Source organism: Dipteris shenzhenensis, chromosome 29 (assembly GCF_047967505.1).
Source record: "Dipteris shenzhenensis isolate YYH24624 ecotype China chromosome 29, Dip_SZ_1.0, whole genome shotgun sequence".
NCBI classification, from domain to species: Eukaryota; Viridiplantae; Streptophyta; class Polypodiopsida; order Gleicheniales; family Dipteridaceae; genus Dipteris; species Dipteris shenzhenensis.
In genome coordinates, this window is record NC_141624.1 from 32723848 (window position 1) to 32730518 (window position 6671).

Here is a 6671-nt window from a genome sequence, read left to right on the forward strand (position 1 = left end):
AATTCTCATCACACAAGGATTTATTTCCAAATAATCACATCATCACACATTCATATCATAAAATTGTGTGCATGAAGAAATATATTACAAATATTACATCATCACATATTCATATCGAAATTCTCATCACACAAGGATTTATTTCCAAATAATCACATCATCACACATTCATATCATAAAATTGTGTGCATGAAGAAATATATTACAAATATTACATCATCACATATTCATATCGAAATTCTCATCACACAAGGATTTATTTCCAAATAATCACATCATCACACATTCATATCATAAAATTGTGTGCATGAAGAAATATATTACAAATATTACATCATCACATATTCATATCAAAATTCTCATCACACAAGGATTTATTTCCAAATAATCACATCATCACACATTCATATCATAAAATTGTGTGCATGAAGAAATATATTACAAATATTGCATCATCACATATTCATATCAAAATTCTCATCACACAAGGATTTATTTCCAAATAATCACATCATCACACATTCATATCATAAAATTGTGTGCATGAAGAAATATATTACAAATATTACATCATCACATATTCATATTAAAATTCTCATCACATAAGGATTTATTTCCAAATAATCACATCATCACACATTCATATCATAAAATTGTGTGCATAAAGAAATTATATAAATATCATCAGATTATGCCACTTAAGTAATAAGTCACAAATTGGTGTATAATCAACAAAAACTACAAACACAACATCATACATGCATCACAACTCTTGTGATGCTTCTAGTGGAGACTGTGGCAACTCTTTTGATGCTTCCAATGGAGGCTGTGGTGCTGTAGATGTACACTCGGTCTCTACTTCTTCTATAGTATGTAGTGCTTTCGGAGTAGACTCAGTATCCTCTTCCTTAAATGCAAGCGGAGGCGGTGGCAACTCTTCTGATGCTTCCAGTGGAGGCTGTGGTGCTGTAGGTGTACACTGGGTCTCTACTTCTTCTGTAGTGTGCAGTGCTTTCATAGCATACTCAGTCTCCTCTTTCTTAAAGAGAAGCTCTGATATTGCTTCAGTTGCACGTTGTATTCTAATGGCAGCAATTAGGTCTCGAATGATTTCACCCCTAAACAATTGTATATCCTCCTCTGAATATTTGAGCTCCAAAGAGTCTTCCGATGAGATCTGTGGCTTAAGTGAGAAAATTTCTTTGAAAATCAACATGCAGTTGTAGGCAACTCTCCACCCACAACTATGCCCATCTTCCTGCTCTACTACTAAACGCTTTTGGAAGTCTACCGAGTCTTTGTACTGTCCTGTTTCTCTGATAGCAGATACCAACTTCTCAATCGACCTGCTCATCGTGACATATTAAAAAAACTTAGTGTGTCTATCACATAAAGTACATAATATAGAAGTAACAACAGATTAATAGAATACTTACGTTTGCACTGAGCCATGAAAGCCTGCAATCGAGTTAACAAACCAACAATAGTTGTCTTCAAGGTCCCAAACCACCAGACTCCAATGTTCCCTACACGAATAATTAAGAACCATTATTATTCAACACAATGTTGCCAGTATAAGATGAAAATAAAGGTTGCCATGATACTTACATCTCATGATATGCCATAAATAGGACTCGCATGCCATGTAAATGTAAAGGTTGTAACAATTTACAAACATCAGCTATTGTCTTTCTGCTATCGCTAAGTATAGGAGAAAGGAGGGAATCCAACATATACACACGATTTTGTACGACTCTACCAAATCGTGAGATAACTATACTGCACCAACAAATAAATGAATATTAGCTTATTAGATTTAATCAAAATATTGAATTATCAAGTAGAGAAAAAGTTTGTATCAAACCTGAGAATGGCCATCATAACGTTGTTATTGACAGTGTGGTGTCATTTTGTATCTCAAAATTTTGACCAAGTACCAAAAAGCAATTGTAGCCCACCCTCCATCCACAATTATAGATGTGGCTATTCTCTTGATGTGATACCTGACATGTTATATACTCTATTTGTTGTGCCAAGTCACATTGCCGCATTACTATGTCGATAGCACCTACTAACTTTCGAGCTGATCTGCACATCAAAACATATAACAACAGTGAATATGTGCATTGCATATCAATCTACATGTCAAGAAGTGACAACAAGTGTAGTCTATACTTACTCTAACACATTGCCATGGACGGATGTCATTGAGTTGGCAAAGAAGCACTTCTTCGCAAGGATGTCCATGACTACCAGACTCCAATGTGAGCTGCATTATCAATAAAGAATAATTACTGTGTTTGAGACAATTCTAGCAATGCAATAGAAAAAACAAGTAGGGTTTGATGCTTACTTCTCATAATATGCTATAAAAATAACGCGTGCGTCATTCATAGGAACGTGCTTGCAAACATTCTCTATGGTTTCTTCTTTGTTGCTAAGCACTTCTGAAATACGAGGATCGAGCATATATGAAACGCTTTGTATATTTTGCAAAAAATTTGCTATAACATTACTATATTAAAAAAAAAAGTATTAGCTTCTTGGGTTTAATCAAAATAAGCAAAGTATAAAGCCAAGGAAAAGGCTGCATCAAACCTGAGGATGGTTGTAATGACTTTGACAATAACCTCATTCTTAGGATTCAAGAGGATTGAAATCTCTTCTTCACCAAATTCAAAAAAATGAGGTTGTTGTCGAATTAAACATAGCAATGAATGAACTTCCAATCTGCTCCAATAGATTCATATTTTCATGACTCATCTTATTGAGGGAGCAGTCTACATCGTACTCGGGGGGGTCACTATGTATAAACCCTCTATATCACGTGCGTTCAAGGCCTATATTTAAAGTCCCTTATCTGTAAAAAATTTCATTAATAAAATGTACCCCTTTTCTATACAAATCTGTAAATTTTTTCCAAAACTATTTTAAATAGTCCCTTATGTATATTTATTTCTGTAAATTTTAGAAATAAAAAAAATCCTTCTGTTGAACTCACGTGATAGGGTTACATATGATGAGTGACCCCCCCGAGACATCGTATTCTTCTTCACTTGCTATGTCCTCCACATCCTCCTTCTACCATATAAAAATAAAAAAGTTATGCGATGTACACATCCCAAATAAAGGCTTAAACAAGCAGATAAGGTTTCATACATGCTTTCATTAGAGTGAGTCTCTCCTCTACTTGGAGCAAAAATTTAAAAAGGTTTCATACATGCTTTCATTAGAGTGAGTCTCTCCTCCTCTTGGATGAAAAATTTAAAAAGTTATGAGATTTACACATCCCAAATAAAAATAATGGTTTAAATAATCATAGAAGTATAAAGATAGCATGCTTTCATTAGACAAGTTATGAGATTTACACATCCCAAATAAAAATAATGGTTTAAATAATCATAAAAGTATAAAGATAGCATGCTTTCATTAGACTCAGTCTCTTCTCCTCTTGGAAGAAAATATGAAAAAGTTATGAGATTCACACATCCCAATTAAAGGCTGGAACAAGCATACAAGTATAAAGATAAGGTTTTATACATGCTGCAATGTAGTCATATTTTCAGGTTGTTTCCCAATGGTAGTAATTAGATGCTGAATACTCTCAGCCCGAAATGCTAGCAGATTAGCTTCTGTATATGATTCCATTTTGACTGGTAACTCCAAATCAAAAATCTCTCTAAGAAACAACATGCAGTTGTAGGCAACTCTCCACCCACAGCTGTGTCCATCTTTTTGCTCCACTGGCAGACGCCTTTTGAATTCTACTTGATCTTGTTGCTCCGTGGTTGTTCTGACAGCAGATACTAGCCAATATGCAGCATTGTCCAGCATGACATATGAAATATATTAATATGTCATGATCATAAGATACAAAATAAGAAAGTATCAAAAATATTAAGAGAATAATTACCTTGGGGAGTTGGCATGATAGCCTTCTATTGAATTCACAAACCATAAATGGTTGAGTTCAAGGTCCCAGAAGATCAGACTCCAATGTGAGCTACACGACCAGAATAAAAATGATTATTGTTTTACACAAACTTGCCAAAGAAATAGTAAAAATAAGGTTAGAGTTGATACTTACGCCTCATGATAAGGCATTAAGATGACTCGCACCCCATCTAAATTCAAAGAGCTTAACCAGGTGCAAACATCTTCTATAGTCTTTTGAGGAGAGCTAAGAATAGAAGAAAGGAGAGCATCAAGCATGTAGACACGATGCTGCACTGTACTAGGAAGCTGAGAAATAACTACACTGCACCAAGAAATAAACAAACATTAGCTCATAGAATTGATTTGCATTCTGCACTAGGAAACTGATATATAACTGCACTATATAACTGCACTGTGAATAAATAAACAAATGTTAGCTCATTGAAGTAGCAACAAATAAATAAACGTTACCTGAGAATGGCCAAGATAACATTGTCATTAACCTCTTTTAAAGGATTGGAGAGGATTGAAACCTCCTCTCTACCAAAGCTTAAATACTGAGGTTCTCGTTTCAAAATGATCCTAATTTCAAATGAGCTCTCCATTTTATCCAATGCAGCTAAATTTGATTTTTCAATCAAATTTAGAGGTGGTTGCATTGTTGAAGTAGAAGGGAGTGCCTCCGTATTGACTTCATCCATTTCTTCTCCCTCTATTGCATGTAAACAAATATGAGAGATTACATTCATTATCTTTAAATTTAAATCTTATTTAAAAAATTGTATTTAGTTGAGAAATAGAGAGTTCATACCGCTAAGTATTGTCGTAGTGGCCTTTTTTCATAACCCTACGAGCCATAATTATCAAAGAAGGCATCATCATGTTTGTCTTCATCCACCAACCTCTCTGTGAACGGGTCATGTAAGTCCATCTTTTCATCATCATCAACTGGGACATTATGATCTTCAAGGTAATCATCCATGTCATCGGTGTCCTTGTGGTCTATCTCTTTTTCATAGCATGTGGTTAGATCTGCTTGAAGCTAGAAATAAGCCATGAAATGCTTATTTTCAATAATATTTGTGGAGTTGTCTTTTCTTAGGAGATCCTCAAATAAATATCCCATCCTGCACAAGGTGACCTCCCAACCTGCCGGCAGCAAATTCTCCATCATGGTAAGCAAGAGACTCCCACTTTTTGCTGGACTTCCATAGTTGTTTTTTTGATAATGTATGGACCTGGGAATATCTTCCTCTTCTAGCATCAATCTCAAATTATTTGAATTCCCTCTTATGTTCTTTTGTAAGGAGTGATCAGGGGTTGGGACTCTGCATACACAGAAAGAATGATTCAAGAGTTTGAATCGCTATGCCACATTCTCTCTTGCCTCTCTTTGCTGCATAAACACCACTATAGATCTTCAAATCTGATGAATATGCTCGCTCTAGAGTAACCTGCATGGCTTCTTTGTCTTTTTTATCAACAAAAATGACAATGTTGCAAATCGCCACTTTGCTAATGGTGGTATATACTATTCTATCAATGAAGTTATGGATATCATCGCTAGAAACTTCATTCATTGATAAAGAATAGTTGTGGCTTATCCCATGCTGACTCATTCTTGAAGAAGTCATCTTCTGAGACTCCCTTGAAGTTGACAAGCTTTCCAGACTCTGCCGTAACCTCTACATTGAATTGAAAGCTTTGGTGCATATCTGTCGGCATCCTTATCTCACTGATTAATCTTTCCACATATGCAACCACCTGTTGTGGGATCTCTTTTCTCATATAAGAGGTTACTATTTCCGACCCATCTTCATCCTTTTTAATCCACCTGATTGCCCATAGATTTACCTTGGGTGTTGACAAAGAAGCTATATGCTTCACCACATTAAAGTCAATGTTACAATGAGTAAGTGGAATTTGTTTCTCTGACAGCAAATACTTAATGGCACTATGCACTGCATCACGCCTCACCTGTACATTGATGCATTCTTCCATGCAGTGGTCTTTGTCTTTTTTTCCAAAAAACCATTCTTTCTTTAAAATTTTTTGTGCTGCCATGGATGCATACTTATCAGGTAAGTACTTTACACGCCTCCACATCCTTGCCGTCAACTCCTTCTTATCCATTACCTTTGACTTGCCGGAGATAAACAAAGGAGCTTCATAGGTCAGCTGTCCATGCTCACAAGCAATGCACGTTTCAAGCATCTCATTGAACACTTCAACAGGACGAAATATGATAGAAGTGTAGTCGGCATATCTGTCCCTCACCACCTTGAGGCTTGTCATACTTTCTTCTCGCTCTCAAGTTCCCCTAGGCACAACTGCACTCAAAGAAGTATAAAAGTTTGTGAGTGTGTCGGCGTCTGCTTTTGTGACCTTTCGCTTCAAATCAGTATTTGGAGAACCAAATGTTGTCCATATAACCCTTGCCTTTTGTAAGACCTCTGATGTTGAGGATATCTTACGCTTTCCATGGACATAATGATTAAGTCTTTCGGACTCAATCAAATACTTGATCTCATGCTTGAATATACAGATTGTTGCAGGATAATAATGGAATGAGCTTATCTTTACAAATTGTTCTGGAGTGAGTCTTTTACCCTCCTTTGCTTCCCTTGCGATCTGATTACAAGCATAAGCCCAATGTTGACCATCAATGGGCTGGAATCTGCAATGAAGGAGAAATTCCTTCTTTGCTTCCTTTAGCATATTCTCACCTTGTGCCT